Genomic DNA, 23,146 nt, shown 5'->3' on the forward strand with positions numbered 1-23,146 from the left:
TGGCAATTTAGTTATTAGGGAAAAATGTTTGAATCTCAGGACACTGGGCACCATTTGTCCAAGTAATGAAATTTAATCCAAATGGGAGATCATTTCTCCTGAATCTGGCTTCACCTTCTACAACTTGCCACTTGATGTGTTGCTGGCTTTACTGATTGACAGACTACAAATGCAGAACAAAATATCCAACAACATATTTTGGCTACAAAGAAGTAAAGCAAAGTAATAATTAATCTAATAATCAATTTGTCAGCTCAGTGTAGAATCATTCTAGCATTTTCTCTTTATTCATCCTAGAGCTGATTGACATATTTTGACCAGAGGGCTGGATTTCAGAACTAAAATGTACTAGCACTCAGGTTAATAGATCATATTACTTCTTCATAATTTTCTAGTTCTATTATACAAAATGCTGATAAAATAAAACTCCAATCTACTATCTTGTTGAGAGGAACAGTGAATATTCTTTTTACCATTTCTCTCTTTTAAGGCAACAATCAATTCTATTCAGTTTTGTTTTCTAGAACATGATTGCTCATATTATAACTATTAGGTATTGTTCCATAGAAATTTATGAGATACATATTTTTAACATTTTAATAACCAATTTTAACAGTTTTAGGCTATAATTGGTATAAGATAAAATTCACTCATTGTAATGGACAATTCAGAACTTTTAGTAGATTTATATTGCTCTGCAACCATAATTACAATGAAATTTTAGATTGATTCCATCTTTTAAAAAAGTTTCCTCATGCCCATTTGGAGACAATCCCTATGCTCAACACCAGACATTACCATATATGTCTAAGAAACTTTGCTTGATTAAATATTACAATTTTCTCCTGTTTTTATGTGTGTATGTGTTTTATTTTATAGTTTTAGCTCTTACCTTTGTCCTTGATCTATTTTGGATTATTTTTCATAGTGTGAAATAAGGTTATAAACATATTTTTATTTAATTAGGAATTTCTTGCATAAATCTAAATATATGCTCACATAAATATTAATATCTATGTGTAAATATGTGTATATGAATATCTAATTATTGAAAGGAATTTCTTTTCCCTATTGAATTGTCATAACTTATTTGTCAAACTCCATTTGAAAATAAATGTAAAGACACTGCTGAAGTCACACAATTCTTTTGACTTATGCCTTCTTTAGATTATACCATGGTCTTGATTTCTGTACCATTACAATAAATTTAAAAACTGGGAGGGATATATCTTCCACCTTTGTTATTTTCAAAGATTCTTTAAATACTCTCATTTTTTGCATTTTCACATGAATTTTGAGATCATATTGTTATTGTCAGATTCTGTAAGTGCCTTCTAGGATCTGGATAGAAACTATGTTGAATTAATAGATACCTTTGCAGGGAATTGCCCTACTAACAATATTTCATGACCATATGATATTGCCATATTTACTTTGATCTTCTACAATAAATACATCATATCAATGTTTTATAGATTCTGATGGACAGGTTTTGATTTATTTTACTAGTTTTATTCCTTCATATTTCATTATAATCCCTCCCTAAAATTAAAAAGAAAACACACACACACAGAGACACACAAAATAAGTGACAGTTTAGGTTATTCTAAGGATCATAGCTTTTCTACTCAAGTTCTAGGGATTACACTGTGCCTATTAAGTTGTCACAATCTATTGCAGAATTATAGTAGTAGTTTAATTCTGGTAAAATATACAAATTGTATTCAAACATATCTCCTTTTATCTCCTATCTCTTTTTGGCATGTGTGTGTGTGTGTGTATATATATATATATATATATATATATATATATATATATATAATACTATATGTTCCTTAAATTGCAAAATATGGTGTCACAATTATTAATTTATATTAATTTAACTTGAATAAGTTAACAGAAGAGAGAAACTATATCATAGTTATTTTTATATATATCCACATATTTATCATTTACACCAGTTTTAATTTCTGCCAGTTTGAAGTAGAATCTTTCAGCCTGAAGGATTTTCTTGAGTATTTCTTATAAGTCAGGGCAGCATAGGCCCTCAATCTTCTTCTATTATTTTTTTTGAGAGTTGTTTTTATTTACTCTTTATTTTTGATGATTACTTTTGTTGGTTATAAAACTCTTGATTGACAAATCTTTGCTGCTATAAATTTGAATGCAGTCACACACTGCCTTTTGGCTTGCTATTTCTGAGAAGTTGGGCATTAATCATGTTGTATATGATTGGTTATCAATCTCATTCTTCCATGAAGTGTTTCTCTTGTTCTCTGGCTTTCAGCACTTACGCTATTGCGTGTAAATATGTTACTTCTTTGTCTTTCTTCTACTTGAGACCTATTGAGCCCCATATCTACCCACTGAATTTTTCCATAATATTTAAAATGTTTTCAATTATTATTTTGAGTTGCTTTTCCTTCCCTTCAGCTTCTTCCTCCTGAGACTCTTGAGATTTTTTTGCCAGTATATTTTTAACTTTAAAAATTTTATTTACTCCTATATATATATATATAAACTCTGTGCTTATTGGCATTCACTATTCCCTGAGTCAAAGTCATTATATTTCTTTTAATGTTTCAGACGTGATTCCTTTTGGTTGTTTGAAAATGTTTATAAAAGCTTTCATGAAATCTCATACAATAGTATCTAGAACATTTTTCTTTAAAATACCGGTCAAATTTTCTCATTTCTTTTTATTTTTTGATAACACTGATTTGAATGACAAATATTCGAGGAGACCACTGATTAATTATAATTAATGAATTCTATGTTCTGACTTTTTCCACTGAGAGTTGTTGTTTTATTTGTTTGTTGTTTGCTTCATGGGTGCCTGGAAAAAATGCAGAGTTTCTCTTTCCTGCCATATGTGCCTCCTGGTTATTTCTGCCCTCACCCTCTTTCCTTCTCCTCCTCCTCCTCCTCCTCCTCCTTCTTTTTTTGGGTGACAATCTACTGAATCCACTATATTTGAGTAGTTTAGGATTCATAAAAGGTGGTCTAAGGATATATACTCAAAGACCTTACACCAGGAAGGTCTCTTCTTTCTGTTCATGTATATATGGCCTGGCAAGAGATTTCAAATGCCAGTTCTCTTTAAAGCTTCCGTGGTTTTTAATTCCCGAGGACAGTTCAGGTGTGTGTGCTCAGGCTCTCTTTGCCAGGGATTTTTGGGCATGTTAGCCCTTGTGGTCTTCACTGTGCTTGCACCAGGGATGGGTAGATAGACTATCAAGTCTTCTATGCTTCCTGACTCTCTCAACTTCTGAAGCTCTCTGTTAAATCTGTGAGACCCCTGCAGTCTACTGATTGTTTCCAATAGGACTTCAACACAGGCTAGCAGAGTTATTGAGCACTCTTTTAGATGGACACCAAGATTGCCAAACTGACTGACAGTGATTGGCATGCAGTGAGTTCTTTCTCACAACAGCTGTGAAGGTGCTGATTTGGGTGGCTTCCTTGTGCAGGGAAAACCATACAACCAACAGAACTGACGGTGCTCTGGGACGACCAGGGATGAAACTGTCACAGACTGTTGGGCAAGATTCTCACTGTTCTTAGTTTGACATTGGTTGTACAATTTTGGTCACACTCTAGAATGCTAAAATAGCTTATTGTGACCCTTACCCAGTTTTTGCATTGATTTTTTTTTATTGGTTGTTCACAACATTACAAAGCTCTTGACATATCATATTTCATACATTAGAATCAAGTGGGTTATGAACTCCCATTTTTACCCCAAATACAGATTGCAGAATCACATCAGTTACACGTCACATTTTTACATACTGCCATATTAGTGACTGTTGTATTCTGCTACCTTTCCTATCCTCTACTATCCCCCCTCCCCTCCCCTCTCATCGTCTCTCTCTACCCCATGTACTGTAATTCATTTCCCTCCATGCTTGTTATCCCATTCCCTTCATAACCTCTTATATGTAATTTTGTATAACAATGAGGGTCTCCCTCCATTTCCATGCAATTTCCCTTTTTTTCTCCCTTTCCCTCCCACCTCATGTCGCTGTTTAATGTTAATCTTTTCTTCCTGCTCTTCCTCCCTGTTCTGTTCTTAGCTGCTCTCATTATATCAAAGAAGACATTTGGTATTTGTTTTTTAGGGATTGGCTAGCTTCACTAAGCATAATCTGCTCTAGTGCCATCCATTTCCCTGCAAATTCTATGATTTTGTCATTTTTTAGTGCTGCGTAATACTCCATGGTGTATAAATGCCACATTTTTTTATCCATTCATCTATTGAAGGGCATCTGGGTTGATTACACAGTCTAGCAATTGTGAATTGTGCTGCTATGAACATCGATGTGGCAGTATCCCTGCAGTGTGCTCTTTTAAGGTTTTCAGGAAATAGTCCGAGAAGGGCAATAGCTAGGTCAAATGGTGGTTCCATTCCCATCTTTCCCAGGAATCTCCATACTGCTTTCCAAATTGGCTGCACCAGTTTGCAGTCCCACCAGCAGTGTACAAGAGTACCCTTTTCCCCACATCCTCGCCAGCACTCATTTTTGTTTGACTTCATCATGGCTGCCAATCTTACTGGGGTGAGGTGGTATCTTAGGGTGGTTTTGATTTGCATTTCCTTGACTGCTAGAGATGGTGAGCATTTTTTCATGTACTTGTTGATTGATTGTATGTCCTCCTCTGTGAAGTGTCTGTTCAGGTCCTTGGCCCATTTGTTGATTGGGTTATTTGTTTTCTTATTGTCTAATTTTTTGAGTTCTTTGTATACTCTGGATATTAGGGCTCTATCTGAAGTGTGAGGAGTAAAAATTTGTTCCCAGGATGTAGGCTCCCTATTTACCTCTCTTATTGTTTCTCTTGCTGAGAAAAAACTTTTCAGTTTAAGAAAGTCCCATTTGTTGATTCTTGTTATTAACTCTTGTGCTACGGGTGTCCTATTAAGGAATTTTGAGCCCGAACCCACAATATGTAGATTGGAGCCAACTTTTTCTTCTATCAGACGCAGAGTCTCTGATTTGATATCTAGCTCCTTGATCCACTTTGAGTTGAATTTTGTGCAAGGAGGGGATTCAGTTTCATTTTGTTGCATATGGATTTCCAGTTTTCCCAACACCATTTGTTGAAGATGCTATTCTTCCTCCATTGCATGTTTTTAGCTCCTTTATCAAATATAAGATAGTTGTAGCTTAGTGGATTAGTCTCTGTGTCCTCTATTCTGTACCATTGGTCCACCCGCCTGTTCTGGTACCAGTACCATGCTGTTTTTATTACTATTGCTCTGTAATATAGTTTGAAATCTGGTATCGCTATACCACCTAATTCACACTTCCTGCTTAGAATTGCTTTTGCTATTCTGGGTCTTTTATTTTTCCATATGAATTTCACGATTGCTTTCTCTATTTCTACAAGAAATGCCATTGGGATTTTGATTGGCATTGCATTACACCTATAGAGAACTTTTGGTAATATCGCCATTTTGATGATGTTAGTTCTGCCTATCCATGAACAGGGTATATTTTTCCATATTCTAAGATCTTCTTCTACTTCTCTCTTTAGGGTTCTGTAGTTTTCATTGTATAAATCTTTCACCTCTATTGTTAGGTTGATTCCCAAGTATTTTATTTTTTTTGAGGATATTGTGAATGGAGTGTTTTTCCTCATTTCCGTTTGAGAAGTTTTGTCGCTGATATACAGAAATGCCTTTGATGTATGTGTGTTGATTTTATATCCTGCCACTTTGCTGAATTCATTTATTAGTTCTAGTAGTTTTTTTGTAGACCCTTATGGGTCTTCTAGGTATAGAATCATGTCATCCGCAAATAGTGATAATTTAAGTTCTTCTTTTCCTATTTTTATGCCTTTAATTTCTTTTGTCTAATTGCTCTGGCCAGTGTTTCGAGAACTATATTGAATAGAAGTGGTGATAGGGGGCATCCCTGTCTTGTTCCAGATTTTAGAGGGAATGCCTTCAATTTTTCTCCTTTCAGAATGATGCTAGCCTGAGGCTTAGCATAGATAGCTTTTACAATGTCGAGGTAAGTTCCTGTTATCCCTAGTTTTTCTAATGTTTTGAACACAAAGGGATGCTGTACTTTGTCAAATGCTTTTTCTGCGTCTATCGAGATGATCATATGGTTCTTATCTTTAAGTCTATTGATGTGGTGAATAACATTTATTGATTTCCGTATATTGAACCATCCTTGCATCCCAGGGATGAATCCTACTTGATCATGGTGCACAATTTTTTTGATGTGCCTTTATATTCGATTCGCCAGAATTTTATTGAGGATTTTTGCATCTAGGTTCATCAGAGATATTGGTCTGTAGTTTTCTTTCTTTGAGGTGTCTTTGTCTGGTTTTGGAATCAGGGTGATGTTGGCCTCATAGAATGAATTTGGTAGAGCTCCCTCTTTTTCTATTTCCTGAAATAATTTGAAAAGTATTGGTACTAATTCTTCTTTAAAGGTTTTGTAAAACTCCACTGTGTACCCATCTGGTACTGGGCTTTTCTTGGTTGGTAGTCTTTTGATTGCTTCCTTTATTTCATCCATTGATATTGGTCTGTTTAAATTGTGTGTATCCTCCTGACTCAGTCTGGGCAAATCATATGACCTAAGAAATTTATTGATGTCTTCACTATCTTCTATTTTATAGGAATATAGGTTTTCAAAGTAATTTCTAATTGTCTTCTGTATTTCTGTAGCATCTGTTGTGATATTGCCTTTTTCATCCCGTATATTAGTAATTTGAGTTCTCTCTCTTCTTCTCTTCGTTAGCATGGCTAAAGGTCTGTCGATCTTATTTATTTTTTCGAAGAACCAACTTTTAGTTTTGTTAATTTTTTCAATGGTTTCTTTTGTTTCAATTTCATTGATTTCTGCTCTGATTTTAATTATTTCTTGCCTTCTGCTACATTTGCTGTTGTTTTGCTCTTCCTTTTCTAGGGCTTTGAGATAAAGGGTGAGCTCATTTATTTGTTGGTTTTTTCTTTTTTTGAGGAATGACCACCAGGCGATGAATTTCCCTCTTAAAACTGCTTTCATTGTGTCCCATAGATTCCGATATGTTGTGTCTGTATTTTCATTTTTCTCTAAGATTTTTTTGATTTCCTCCTTTATGTCTTCTGTAACCCATTGATCATTCAGTAACGTATTGTTCATTGTCCATGTGATGTAGGATTTTTCCTTCCTTCTTTTATCATTGATTTCCAGTTTCATTCCATTATGATCAGATAAAATGCATGGTATTATCTCCACCCCTTTATATTTACTGAGGGTTGCCCTATGGCATAATATATGGTCTATTTTTGAGAAGGATCCATGTGCTGCTGAGAAAAAAGTATATCCATTTGATGATGGTTGATATATTCTATATATGTCAGTTAAGTCTAGGTTATTGATTGTGATATGTCAATAGTTTCTTTATTCAACTTTTGTTTGGAGGATCTGTCCAATGGTGAGAGAGGTGTGTTAAAGTCACCCATGATTATTGTGTTGTGGTCTATTTGATTCTTGAACTTGAGGAGAGTTTGTTTTATGAACGTCGCAGCGCCATTATTTTGTGCATAAATATTGATAATTGTTATGTCTTGTTGGTGAATGGTTCCTTTTAACAGTATATAATGTCCTTCCTTATCCCTTTTGATTAACTTAGTCTTGAAGTCGATTTTATTCGATATGAGAATGGCCACCCCTGCTTACTTACGAGGACCGTGTGCATGGTATATTTTTTCCCAACCTTTTACCTTGAGCCTGTGTATGTCTTTTCCAATCAGATGTGTCTCCTGGAGGCAGCATATTGTTGGATTTGTTTTTTTAATCCATGTTACCAGCCTATGTCGCTTTATTGGAGAGTTTAAGCCATTAACGTTTAGAGTTACTATTGATATATGGTTTGTACTTCCTGCCATGTTTGATTATTTATCTCTTTTTTTTTGTAATTTAGTTTGTTTCTCCATGATTAGATTTCCCCCCGTCCTCTGTCTTTACCGAGGCACTTCCCGCTGATGGTTTTGGTTGTTGTTTTTCATTTCTTCCTCGTGTAGAGTTTTGCTCAAGACGCTTTGCAATGCTGGTTTTCTGGCTACAAATTCTTTTAGCTTTTGTTTATCATGAAAGATTTTTATTTCGTTGTTGTACCTGAAGCTTAATTTTGCTGGATACAGAATTCTTGGTTGGCATCCATTGTCTTTCAGTGTTTGAAATACGTTGTTCCAGGATCTTCTCGCTTTCAGTGTCTGTGATGAAAAATCCATTGTTAACCTTATTGGTTTACCCCTAAATGTAATCTGCCTCTTTTCTCTTGTAGCTTTTAATATTTTCTCTTTGTTCTGTATATTGGATATCTTCATAACAATGTGTCTTGGCGTTGGTCTACTGTGATTTTGTGTGCTCGGTGTCCTGTATGCATCTACAATTTGTATATCTGTTTCCTTTTTTATTTCTGGAAAGTTTTCTGTAATTATTTCATTCAGCAGGTTACTCATTCCCTTGGTATGAATCTCTGTGCCTTCCTCTATCCCGATGACTTGTAAGTTTGGTTTTTTTAAGTTATCCCAAATCTCTTGGATGTTTTTCTCGTGATTTTTTACCAGCCTCTCTGAGTTGGCTAGACTCTTTTCAAGATGATATATTTTGTCTTCATTATCTGATGTTCTGGCTTCTATTTGCTCCACTCTGTTAGTGATACTCTCGATTGAGTTTTTAATTTGGTTTATCGTTTCCTTCATTTCTAGAATTATTGTTTGATTTTTTTTATAATCTCTATCTCCTGATAAAGATGCTTAACTTCTTCTTTTATCTGTTTATGTAATTCATTTTCAATGTGATCTTTAAGGTTCCTTTCCATCTGTCTAAGGTGTTCCTTGAGTTCTTTATATGGCCATTTTTCTGATGACTCCAGGTCCTCCTGAATATTTAGGCTGTCCTTCATTGTTTGTACTCCTTTTCTTCCTTGCTTTTTTATGCTCATGATACTTCTTGTTCTGTTTGACTGCTGAGTTACTGTTTACTCTTATAAATTTATTTGATGCTTTGGAGGAGAGGTATTAGAAGGGAAGGGAAGAAGTCACTAAAGATAGTGAGTGTAGGCAGGTAGAATTCAAGAAAGGGGGAATAAGAAAATTGAAAAGAAATGAAAAGACAACAGAAAAAAGTGAAAAGAAAGAAAGGAAAAACGAAAAAATAAAAATTTAAAACCAAAAAAAAGAAATATTGTAATGATAATAAACAAATGGAAATTAAAGTTTAAAAAATAATAGTAATAATAATAGAATAAAAAGAATTAAAAAAAATTGAAACCATTAATAAGAAAGTTGAAGAACAACAACAACATCAACAACAAAAAGTGAAAATAAAATTAAAAAAAATACCAATAATGATCATTAAAATAATAATAATAATAATAAATGCAGTCATAGAGCTTGAGTAACTTCTCTTCCAGTAGGTGGAGCTATGCCCACTGGGCCAGGCTTCTCTTCTTGATGGGTGGGAACCAATCACTGTGCCTCAGCTCTTCTTCCCAGACTGTGCAGGTCTCCAATCCTGAGTGTCTAGGGCCTTCTCTTGTGGTTCCTCAAGCCAGGCCCCGCTCACCTGTTACGCTCACCACAATACTGGCTACACGCGGGGTCTGCTGCTCCTGGGAGCCCTGTTTCCATGGATGCCTGGGCACACCCTTTCTGTTTGCCTCCCTCAGACCCTAAGTTTGTAGGTCTTGGGGCTGAGGACCCCCAGCGAATTTGTTTGCTCTCAGGTAGCAACTCCCCTGGTAGCTGGTGCAAGGTACCTCTGTTGTCAGCAGAGGGATACCCTGGGTCTATCGTGCTCAGTTGGCTTTTACCTCTGTGAGTTCAGGTGGGCCGACTAGTTATTTCAGCGGGATCATTAGTGCTGAGTCACGAGAAGCAGGCGAACCAGAACTAGAATGCAGCCCAATCTGGGCTCGGTGTGTTCTGAGAGGGGCAGACTGTTCGCCCGGTATCCCCTTCAGCTCAACAGTGCCTAGTGGTCCTGAGCGAACAGTATTTTGACAGTTTACTTCTCCCTATGCTCGCGCAGCTGAAGGGGTTAGAGACTTGATCTCTCTGCGTCTGCCGCCATGTTGGATCACTTAGATTTTAAATTGTCACTCATCTTATCAGCTGTTCCATTTACCTCAGCAGCTCACTCGCGCAGTGAAGAGTCTGCTCTATGGTGCTCCGCGGGAAGCGGCGGTGGCGGCGGTGGCGGCGGCGGTGGCCGCCAGCGGCAGCCCAGCTGTGGCCTTCGGGACCCCTGGGGAGGGGGTGCGGGCTGGGGGAGGGGAGGCAGCGCCTCGGGGCCCACGTGGGCTGGGTACTGGACACGCGGGAGAGCGGGCGGGGTGGGGGAAAGAAATTGAGATCTAGATTTAGGGAGTGAGCATGGGAGGAGAGACGGCGGGGGAGAAGCAAAGCGGAAAGGCGGAGAGGAGAAGGAGAAGGTGCCGAGGGAGCCGGGCAGCTCGGGGGCTGCAGCCTTACTGCTCGCGCTGAAGTCGTGATGGACTCACTCCACCTTGGCTGGAGTCGTGGCAGATTTACTCCACCTAGGCCCCTTTCTTGACACGGTGCTGAGTCTTTGTCGACAGATCTCCTTTAATGATCTTTACTTCATCTTTTAAGACGCGGCAACATACACTGCGGCGCAGCGGCGCAGAGCACGGAGTGGCTTACTCACTTCCCGCCGCCATCTCTTTGCATTGATTTTTAAGGGGAATATTTTTCAAATTCTTTGTGCCTAAAGTCAAAACAACATTGTAATACCAGGTGCTTATGCAAAACGTTAAAGTCATTTTCCTTTTTAAATTCATTGTCAATCATTGAAGTCAGTTTTGTGCTCACTGATTATCCTGTGATGGCTACAAGAAATATAATCACAATCTTTTAATGAGAGAAAGAACTGATAATAAAGGGGAATAAGGCAACTGGAAACGTATTCTGACTTCATTGTCAATGTACGCATTTGCATCTTAAAGTTGTGATTTTTATATAAATCAATCCTTTTACTAATAGATTCTAGTCATCAAAAATACTGCATGAAGCAGGTAAGCTACCCTATTATTTAAACTATCATATCATTTACTGAAATAATTCATTTTATTGGCATGTTAATATTTAGTTGTTCTCACACAGATACAAATCTGTGTCAGGATGTATTTCTGTTTTTTAGAAAATTTTAACTGCTAAAATGATGGAACTATCTTTCCTTATGGTTCTCATTGTTCAATTCATCTTGCTGTCTAACTGCCCAGTCAGTAATTTCATAATATCTGATTATTATTTAGGGTTATGAATCTTCAGTTATACAAATAATATTTTATGATTTTCTTATTCTCTAACTACTAGAAAAAAAAGTACTATGCTAATTTAATGCTGTCTTGGGCATTCTTAATTTGGTACTCTGATTTTTATCCCTAACCTCTTTAAACTCCAAGGATCTCATTCTTGTAGCTGTAAGCACATATTTTATTGATATACTCATTCTAAGTTGAATATATACTCTGATACCCCCTCGTAAAGGTAACCCCAGGTACTACATGTCTTGTTTGGACAAAATGTTGTTTTAAATATTGTGTAGTAGAACAAAATTATTAAGTAAACTTTATCTTTTTTGGCCTAATCTAAGTAATCATGATCTTCATGACCTTTGATGAATCAATTTTAAGTCCTTATTTCAATTATTTTATGACATAAACAAAAGTAAACTATTGTGCTATAATATTTAAAATTCTTAATTATTAATATGTCTATAATTATAATATGTTACATGTTTGAGATTGTAATTGATTGTGAACCTGTTTATGGTTGCAATATTTCAGAAGTGAGCTCCCAAGTTAGATGATGTGAGAGCAGGAATTTATTAGTTAATATCATCTTCTGGAAATCCTACTGTCCATGTCAAAAATTATGGAGGAATGTACAAAAAATAATTTTAATTTTAAAAATAAGTTGTTATTTTGTTATTAAAATTATGTATAAGAACTTTAAAATATTAAAAATATATACTAACGCACTCCATTTTGTTTCTTTTTTACCTTTTTAAAATTTTTTTTCTTTGCCAGTGCTGGATATTAAACCCAAGGTCTATGTCCCCAGACTTGATTTCTTTTTTTTTTTTAATATGTGTGTGTTCTTTCAAATGGAGTCCTGCTTTTTTGTTTAATCTGGTCTAAATTTCTAGGCTCAAGGGATCCTCTTGCCTCAGCTTTTTGACTTGGTTTGACTACAGGTGTGTGCCACTATACCCTGCTCAACACTCCTTTATAGAATAATTATCAGTCACTGAACAACTCAATAGCTGCCATGTACTCTTAAAATTTAACAATTTACAAGACTGAACACCTTCCCTCTTTCTTTCCTTCCATATTCTACATTGGATGCCAAAGGTATTGATCACTCTTATGGGCCTGGGATGGAATGCTGAAAACTTTAAGCAAAATGTTGTTATCATTTAGATGACATTTCTCTGGGACAGTCAAGAGGTAAAACATCAGTGACAAGGCTTTGTACAAAGTATAATCAGCATCTCAATAGTAGCCTCAAATCTTTGGTTTCTTTCTGTTCTTCTTCTTTATCCTCTTGCTGTTTGATGCATTCTTTTGGCTGGTCTCCTAATTGACACAGGCTGTGCTGTCATCTGTACTACATGCCTCCTGCTCATATTCAGCAGGCGACGAAGTAAACCTGACCCTGAACTTGGGTATATCCATCATTCCTTTTCATCTGATTAGCTCATTCAGTCATGAACTGTCCAGGAAAAGTATCTTTGTGGAATCCCACATGCCCATTGACACACGATTTCTCTCCTCCCTGGCTGCACTTTAGGAATTTGGAAAAGGATATAAAACACATTGATGTTCAAGTCCCATCCTGGTCCAATGAAATCAGGATCTCTGATGCTAGGCCCTTGGAAATTATATTTTTAAAACCTCCATATTGAAAAGGGCCTGCGATCTTCTGGAATAGTGTAATGAGGAGACACCTTTTTAAAATATAATCACGGGTGAATGTTTCAATTATCTTGTGGTTCTCTGCAAAAGGAATGATTGATGTGGGTACCAAGCAACCATGTCCACACAATTCTTCAAATTTTTATTGAGGATTAAGGCAAATGGCATGCATAATATTGCAGAGGGACACTCTGGTTGAGAGACCATTGACTGCTGCCTCTGTTGTTTGAATTGAGTCTTAAAGAATTGGTAGAAACTCTACAGGCAAATGTTTGGCATGATCAAACCCTGAGTGACAATCCCTCACTCTGATGTCAGCGTGGAGACAGTCATGAGTATGGGGGAAAGAAATTGAGACAGAGAGACCATTGGGAGTATATGTGCAATTTTTAATTAGGAAAAATTATATATTGAAATAGTTCGCTCCATAAAGATTTAGAGGCAAGGCTATGGGTAGAAGGGAGAGGTAGGAAAACAATCAGATGTTGTAATTAGTTATTGTTGTGCGTGATGAAAAGAAAATTTATAGTGTGGGAGCCAGTTTTCTGCTTGAAAGTTCATATAAATATCTGTGTCATTTGTAGAGATAGGAAATACCAGGAGGAGGATCAATTTGGAAGATACTCTTAAAGTTTTTATTTACAGTGCTCATTCAAGGGGAGCAGGCCCAGATTCAAGTAGTTGGCAATCTTAGGTATAAACTGAGTGTGTTCATGACAATAAACAAGGATCTCTGTGCTGTTTGCCAATGTGGTTGAAATTCTGGGGAAGAAACAAACATACAAATGATTCCACTTTATTAAACTAAAGCCTATAAGAATATTATATGTTGTATGAAGTAGAGAGGGACTGGGACTCTGGCATAAAAAATTGTAACCTTTTAGGTAAAATTGCAAGGCATGATGGCACACTAAGATTGAAAATGGCCATTGAGTTTAGGACTCTCTTTTGAACAGGTCTGTTCTGTTTGTTCACAATTCTAAGCAGGGTCACTGTTCTTTTATTTGTTCTTCACAGTTAGCCCTTCAAGGAAGGTCTTGTCAAGATTAAAAGCAGCCTTAGCTTGTGGTACTATAGCCTCGTGTTCTGGGTAGTTTTTGTGAAGTGAGAAATTGACATGTCTTTTATTTTTTTTTAATGCCCTTTGTGATTGAACTTTTGCGAACAAGACATGTATTAGAAAGACTCAAAAATACTTGGCTCATTTTCAGGTTCTTCTTTTGTAGATTTAATACTTCTCTCAGTTGTGATCTCCTGGGGATTAGAGCTTCCTCTGAAAGGGCCATATTTGACTTTGATTGAAACAAGAGTGCTGCTTGAGTATCCTTAAGCTTTGGTGTCTTAAATGAGCATTTTCGTAGTTCTAGATGGCCTGAAATTCTTAGTCATGACATCTTTTTTTAATATCATGTACAGATTTTGCTTCAATAATCTCCAACATCTTTATATGGTAACAAAACAGTATTAAAAATTCTACCTTTTCTTGGTGATAATTTCCTGTTTCTTGCTTCTAAAATATTTTAAGTGTTTTTTTATGGAAAAGAATAGTCTATGAGTATACTCTAATTAAGTTTATGATGATATTTGTTCCAACTTGGTAAGTTTTCCCTATTGAGAAGTGATGAGGATAATATTCATTGTTAAGTTTTAAATCCAAATGATCAGAAAGACCATCATGGAAAGAGTAGTATTCTTAAAAGATAATTAGAAGGTCTTCTAAAAAAATCTATAGTATTATTCCCAGAACCGAGATATTATTTTTCAGGTAATAAGTGAAAGTTAAACACAGAATTCCAGTGCCAAATAAATTGTATAAACATTGACTAATTATTTGCATTCCTCTGCTTCCTCTGCATGACTGGTGAATAGGAGTTGATAGGAAGTTTAGTCAGCAAACTCATAAAATTATGCTTAAAATTATCACTTAGGACATCATTTTCTTACAATCTGTGAAATAAAGAAATAGGAACAGAGTGTCATTTTTGCTCTATATTTAGCATGTATTCCACTACCAATAATGTCTTCATTCAGATTTCCTCCTGATGAAATTCTTATTCATGTTGTAAAAGCCCACACAAATGCCACTTCCTTTGAGAAGTCAGACTAGTTTTCAAGAATGCTTGTTCTTGGGTTGCTCACCCGACAATACTGTGACACCTTCAACAGTTCTTTGCCAGTAGTGTAAATTACTGTTTCTCATGAAATATTATAAGAGCTTTATTATTATTATTTATTTTAGATATACATGACAGTTGGATGTATTTTGACATATTATATATTTTATTATATTATATATTTGGGGTGCAACCCATTATAATTTTGATCCCATTCTTGTGGTTGAACACAATGTGGAGTTGCACTGGTCGTGAATTCATATATGAACCTAGGAAAGTTATGTAGAATAAATCGGACATAACTTTCCTATCTTCATATTGTAAGATTTTGAGCCAAGATTTTAATTTCATTAAACTTGCCCATTACTCAGGCTATTTCAGTTGACATTGATAAAATCCAGTTCTAAATCAGCCCCCCCACACACACACACACACAAATCCATCTCATTACAAGTAGTGAACAGAACAGTGGTCACCAAAGCCTGGGAAGGGTGTTGGGAAGGGGGACAAAAAGAGGATGATTGGCAGTACAGGGGTATAGTTGGATAAGGGGAATAACTTCCAATATTCTGTAGCACAATGTGATAATTCTGTTAATTGAATATTCAGTTAGCTGAATATTTCAAAATAGGTAGTAGATAGGATATTGAATGTTTTCAACATGAAGAAGGATGTCTGAGGTAATAGATATGCCAAATTATCTTGATCAGAGCATTATACATTGTATATATGTATTAATGTCATGCTGTGCCCCATAAATATGTACAATTATGATGTATTCATTAAAATTTAAAACTATATTTTAAAATTAGACCACATGAAGAGTTGACTAATGTAAAAAATAAACATAAAAGTAAATTGACTTAAACAAAAAAGGGCATAATCAGCTTATAACTTGTATAAGAAATAATGTGAGGATTGCACTGGTTGTAGGCTCATTTTACATGGGGTCCTCAAAAGATATCACTGGATCCAGTTCCTTTCTCTTCATTTCTCATCTTCTCTTCTGGATTGGATCCTCTCCTGGGGATCAGATGGCTTCTGTACTACCTTATCACAAATCTAAGAGCAGGTTTAGAGAGGTTCATTTCCAGAAAGTCATTTTAATATATTTTTTTTTCAGTGCCTGGGATTGAACCCAGAGTCTCATCATACTAGGCAAATGCTCTACTACTGAGCTATGCACCCATGCTAATCATTTGAAAATGTAGACCTTTTACCCAAGCTGCTACTTTCAGAATGAGAAAAGAAATTCTGATATTCAATTTGCAATTACAAACCTGGGTCACGTTCTGTTTCTAAATTATTAGCATGGACAGAGGAAGATAATGAACAAATTTCATCCTGTGCACCAACTTTGGAATCCATTGCTCCCTTTCCTCTCAGATCATATTGAATAGAGTAACAAAGAAGAGCAGATGGATATTGTGGCAGCAATTACTGATAATTAAGAAGAGCTATTTTATCACCGAACACATTGCACTGGTTAGATCCTCAAATACAATGATGCAAAGAGTACATTTATGAAGTTCACTGAACACAGAGAAGGAAATGAAAGAATAGAAAAATAACTTATCTGCAATTAAGATCACACAAGGAGCCATCCTTAAAATTTTTACTTAGAGATTAGTGTTACTTAAAAGTTACCTTCAAAGGTATTAAAAAGAGAAGAAATGTTCACATTAATATAAGTATTTCAAATATGTTTGCAAAATAAAGTAAGACTTCATGAAGATGAATGAGGATAGTGGCACAGATAATCAAGGTTTAATAATAAAAATATATTTTTTCTTAATTTTTAGGTAGAAAATAAGTAGAACATATATTTCTTCTTTTAAATATATGATGTTTTGATGTACATATGCATAATGTTACAACTCAGAATCATCATAGCTCTCTACTCAGATAGTTAAGTTTTTTTTTTTTAATTGTTGTTTTTTTTTAACTCTTTAAGCTTTATCTTTCTTCTTTCTTGTATGGTGAGGGCACCAGAAATCTAATTTTATAGCAAATTTCCAATATATAGCACAGGATACGTTATTACTAACTATAGTCCTCAAGCTTTGCATTAGATGTTTGAATCTATTCACCCTAAATAATTACATCTTTGTACTATTTGTACATCTGTTTCTCATTTTCTATACCTTCCGGCCTCTGGTAACAACCATTCTACTATTTTATTTCCAGGTATGGGTGCATATGGTTTTGTAAGTAGGATCATGAAGTATTTATCTTTCTGTTTCTAATTTATTTCACACAGAATAATCATAATGTCTTCCAGTTCCACCCATGTTACCCCAAGACATGGGATTTCTGTTTTAAAGCATAATTAATATTCTATTGCATGGTTTTGTGTGATCAAGTGTGTATATACATACAATCATTATATTCTTCTTGAGTATGTTTCACTTAAGGTAATGTGTCTGTTTGAAAGTACTCTAGCTGATGTATCTTTCCATAATAATTTAAGGGAAGTCAAGCTATAGGCAATCCATTAGCAGGATAACAAACTGACAACTGACTTCTTTTTTAAATTAAAATTGTTTCTGCTATTTGAGTCTCTAGAAGTCTCTCTAAAATTTAATTAAAATACAAAGTTCAACTTTAGTGAAATACACATTATAATCAGACTTCTACTTAGTGTCAAATAGCAATGACAAAACATAAATGTCACCTAGGAACTCCAAATCTAAAAGAAAAATTAAGCAAACAGAAAACCTCAATGATTATCTCCTTTTCCTATTCCAAAGAAAATATCACCAAATGTTTATTTTTTTATTGTGACACTCAACAAAATTTTAATTGGTAAATGACTTGCATGAGTTTGTTCTATGTCCTTTAACCTTCAATGGCAGAGACCTTGTGGTCCTGGCTCAGCACTGTCCCCTGTCATGGGAACAGGCTGGCACTTCAATCTACATCAGTGAAAAGAAACAGGAGGAGATAAACAAGATGCCTGTTGAAGTCCATTAGCATGTTATAATACAGCTAGATGATTAAGATTTGGTAGGATTATGAAACATCTTAGCAAAATCTATGTTACCACCATGGAAATGCTTCTAAGATCTCCTACTTAAGGAGCACAATTAATATAGGACCCATCTGTTGAGGTCTGAATCCCAAGGACTACTCCCAGGAATTGACTAATGTTGAAAGAGTGTTAGTAGGAAGATTCATCTTGGAAAACATGGTATTTGTCAGAGCTGACTTTGGCCTGAAGATACCCTGAAATCATTGATGAACTTCTTCAACTCACCTGGGTGTTTAGGAGACTTGCATTCATTCTCTTCATTGGCTTAAAGAAACCTTGGACCCCCTCTTCATTCTCTCACACAGGTATTTCCTAGGGCCATATATGGGTAGAGAATCCACTTAAGTAATAGTCCACCTAAGTAAGAGGTTTGCAAATCTCTACCATCCTTTACAGTACTTCTCAAACTTTAATATTACACACACACACACACACAAAAAAAAAAAAAACCCTAGACTTCTCATTAAAAGATCAATGGGCTACGGATGAAGCCTGTGATCATATATTTTTTCCAATAACAATTTCACTTTGACATAGTCTAAAACTCACCCATTAAATTTTACAGTTCTGTGGGGTTGTTTTTTTAGCATATTCACTATCCCACAACCTTCACCATTGTCTTATGTGGGAAAACATTTACCATACAAGTCAGATATTCAATACTTTTAATATGAAGGTGGTAAGGGTGTGGAAGCCTTACCAGTAATTGGGCAAATAAGGGCAGCTCACAGTTGAGGGGGTTTCTATGAGGCCAAATGAAATAATAACCCAATTTCCACATGGATCTGACTTCAGGGCAGGAGTAGAACGTCAGTTTTTCCTGAGATCCTTTCATTTAAACCTCTCTTAGAATTAGGTGAACCAAGAAGAGGATGATACATAAGAAGCCAGGGAAGTTTGTTCACAGGTGGTAAAATGGATTAAGTCATGGAGAAGGAAAAGAAATCTCCAGGATTTGATTATAAACCCCTGGAACTGTTACATGATGTTCGGTTAGTCAACTTTTTGTCACTGGAAGCAAAATATCTGACAGGTACAACTTAGAGAAGGAACAATGTATTTGGGTTCATGGTTTCAGAAGTTTTGGTCTATGGTCTGATGGCTCCATTGTTGTAGGCCTGCTGTGATACAGAACATCACAGTAGAAACTCATGATGGAGAAGAGCTCTTCACCTCGTGGAAGCCAGGCAGCAGATATATAGCGAGGAAGAGTCCAAGGACAAGTTTTAGTCCCCCAAAGAATGTCACCAGTGACATATTTTCGCCATCCATGCCCCATCTGACTACAGTTTCCACAACCTCACAGTCATCCCTTTAGCTATCAATGGATTAAACCACTGAGGAGGCCAGAACCCTCATGATCTAATCACCTCTGAATACTGCTGCAGTAGGGACCCACTTTACAACACATGAGCATCGGGAAACATTTCAGATCTAAAACATCACAGAAGTGAAAGAACATATCCCCTTAAAGGACTTATCAGATATATAACACAAATGGAGATAAAAAAGTGTAGAAGTGACAATGAAAAAGTAGACAGTGACCAAATCTTGGAAAACCTATGAAATGTTTAAGAGTTTGAGTTTTTTTTTCCTGAGGGTGGCAGAGAGTCATCCAACAAAATAGAGTGACAGTGAGGCATGATTACTAGCTATAGTAGAGCAATCACATCATTTCTGAATGATTATAACCAGAATAGTCAGAGGGGTTTTCATCAGTCAGAAAGTAATTTTTAAGGCTCCAAAGAGTTAATTTACATTTAGGTAGAAGAGTTAAAAGAAAAGGAGATATAAATGTGAACAGAATTTTGTAAGGATTAAGATGCAAGATATAGGCAAAACCAGAACCTTAAATAAAACTCAAGATTTTAGCTTGCATGTCTTGTGAGAATAATATATATTTTACTTGGGAGAGGATCAAGGAAAAGAAATGTGTTCTGGGTATATGTTCTATTTTAATTTATTTATATATTTTAGATAGAGTCGAAATTTAGTGAAAAAAAAAAATGATTTGAAGGTACTTATCTCCAAGTCTTGTCTAGATGTTTGCTGAAACCATGAGTGGGTTTGAGTTTGCAGAGGCGATAATATAGAGAGATCAACAGCACTGAAGCCACACCAACATCTAACAAGGATCAAAGACAGAAAAGTTTCATAAAGATATTAAAAATGAAAGATGAGTGAACTAGGAAAAAGATCATGGAACTGAACTGTCAAAATAACTTAGAGGAAGAAATGAGTTAAGAGGAAAGATTACTTGGTATAAATGTGGCATAGAACTTTAGTTATGTAAGGACTGGAAACTTTCTCATGGATAAGATCTAGAGGAACTCATTGTGGACAGTGACAAAGCTGGTTCCACATCAGAGAAGAGGCAGAAAATGACTTTAACGTATGGCAGCACAGTAAAGTAAATGCACACATAAATGCTCTATGTGAAAAGTGAATATGTGTTGTGGTGTGATAATGAGTAACTAGGGAGAATGAGGCAAGAGATTCCAAGCCAGCCTCAGAAACATAGCAAATTAGAAAGATCCTGCCTAAAAATAAATAAATAGTTAATTTAAAAAATAAAGGAATAAGTAGATTAGGCTGGGGATTTAGCTCAGTGATAAAGTGTCCCTGAGTTCAATCCCCAGTGTCTGCCCTGAAATAAAAGAAAATAAAAAATCCAGGAGACAATCTGATTATGACATAGTTGGATATACTAAGTTTTATTTATTTCTATTAGATGTCTTTAAATAAAAGTAAAGAAAAAGCAGAACAATTTCTGAATGAAGATTAATATCACAAATTTTGCTTTTCAGTATCTTTACTTTGTGGGTCACTTTTCCTTAATTGGTAATATTTTTTTCAAGCTCTCCAAAGTTAGCATGAGCTTATCTCAGATATTTGTGACGAAAAAAGTATATTATATGTAAACTGTTTTAAAATGTGAAAATGTAATTGTTATTGTTATTACAATTACCTAAATTGAAGAAATAATTCCATGCACAACAGATGTTTTAAAATTTATTTTTAAGTTGTAGATGGACACAATATTTTATTTATTTTTATGTGGTGCTGAGGATTGAACCTAGTACCTCACACGTGCTTGGTGAGCACTCTACCAATGAGCCACAACCCCAGTCGCTCATTTCAGAGTTTTTTTTTTGGTTGTTGTTTGTTTGTTTTTTAAGGACAAAACCAAGATTTAAAAAAAAAAAAACAGTCAAGTAAGTGTGAAGCATGAAAATTTCACTGTAATTTATTTTACCACTTTATATCTTCATACTGAAGTATAATTTAGTGATGTTGCCTCTCCAAAATCAGATGACTTAGAAATGGGCAAAACCCAACTGCCCATGTTAATGCTCATTTCTATCAACAATATTTCTAAAATATTGAATTTGAGGGTTAGATTAAATGGAATGGAAAAAATAACAATTATGAAAGATTTCAGCATAGTTTTAAAATTATAATAGTTTGAGTTTGTTCCATTGGATATTTTAACCAATGTATAATTCTGGAAAAAATTAGCCTTCTGCAAAACAGAAGAAATTTGTAGGATAGAGGAGGTGAGTAAAATTGTGAAGGAGGTGATGGGAGGATTTGTCATTATAGATATTGAGAAACAAATTATTGTACCCTTCAATAAAGACTTTCCCTGAGTTTCTAACATCCATGTTGAAATCTTACTAAAAACTGAACTGTAAATGACATGTTTCTAGTGAATGAACAGTTTGTATTTCCCCATGTGTAATATTGCTCACTGTGAAAATTTACAAAATATGTACAGAAATATAGCAAGGCATGATAACATTTATGAACTGGAATATAAGATGTACATTTTTGAATGGGGATTTTTTTTTCTGAATATATAGCCACCTATAAGTGTTTTTTTGTTTGTTTGTTTGATTGGTTTTTAGTAGAACAGTACACGAGGAATGGAGTAATATTTGGCAAGATGATTCACACATGTGGGTCATATTGACTTTTATGCCAAGGCCTATTACTATAGTCAAAGTAGCCATTCAGGCTACAAATGGATGAAAAAATTCTCCATGCACTTAGGTATGAAGATGAAAGAAGGCATATCACTTCTATAAAACACAAAATAAGGAATTCTTACTGGAACTAATCTGAATTATTAAAATAATATTCAATTAAAATTACATAGAGAAATAATTATGAACTTGTTATATTGCATGTTGAAGGATTACTTTCTGCTAGGACCTAATAGCCTTAGATGGATCTGGTATTAGGATAATTTAAAGAACAAACCATTCTAATTGTTTGTCTTTAGTGAACTATGTGCCATACCCCAAATATTTCTTCTTTCTAGGATTTTTTATTTTCAAACAGGAACTATGATTTGATGAGGAGAAATACGCATTCTTTCCTTAGCTGATTGTGAAGCCAGGGAGAGTTAGAAGTAGAGTGTATATTTGCACAAACTTTTCAGAATATGAAGAAAAAAATACAAATATGTTAATTCTGATTGAAAGTCAGTAAACTTAGAATTTCTGCCTGTCATAATTTTTGCAGTTAGCAGAGTCAAAACAAATTTTATATGTTTGTTATACATTGCTGGTGGGATTGTAAATTGGTGCAAAATATTTGGAAAGCAGTGTGGATATTCCTTGGAAAATTTGGAATGGAACCACCATTTGACCCAGCTATCCCACTACTCTGTCTACAACCAAAGGACTTAAAAACAGCATGCTACAGCGACACAGCCACATCAATATTTATAGAAGCACAATTCATAATAGCTAAATTGTGGAACTAACCTAGATGCCCTTCAGTAGATGAATGGATAAAGAAACTGTGGTATGTATACACAATGGAATATTACTCAGTATTAAAAGAGAATGAAATCATGGTAATTGCAGGTAAATGGATAGATTTGGAGAATATCGTTCTAAGTGAAGTAAGCCAATCCCCCCAAACCAAAGGCTTAATGTTTTCTCTGTTATGTGGATGCTACTCCATAATGGGGGTGGAGGGGAACACGGGAGGAATGGAGAAACTTTGGATAGGGTAAAAGGGAAAGGGTGGGGGCATGGGGGTA

Source organism: Spermophilus citellus (assembly GCF_964194105.1).
Source record: "Spermophilus citellus genome assembly, chromosome: 14".
In the NCBI taxonomy this organism is placed as follows: Eukaryota; Metazoa; Chordata; class Mammalia; order Rodentia; family Sciuridae; genus Spermophilus; species Spermophilus citellus.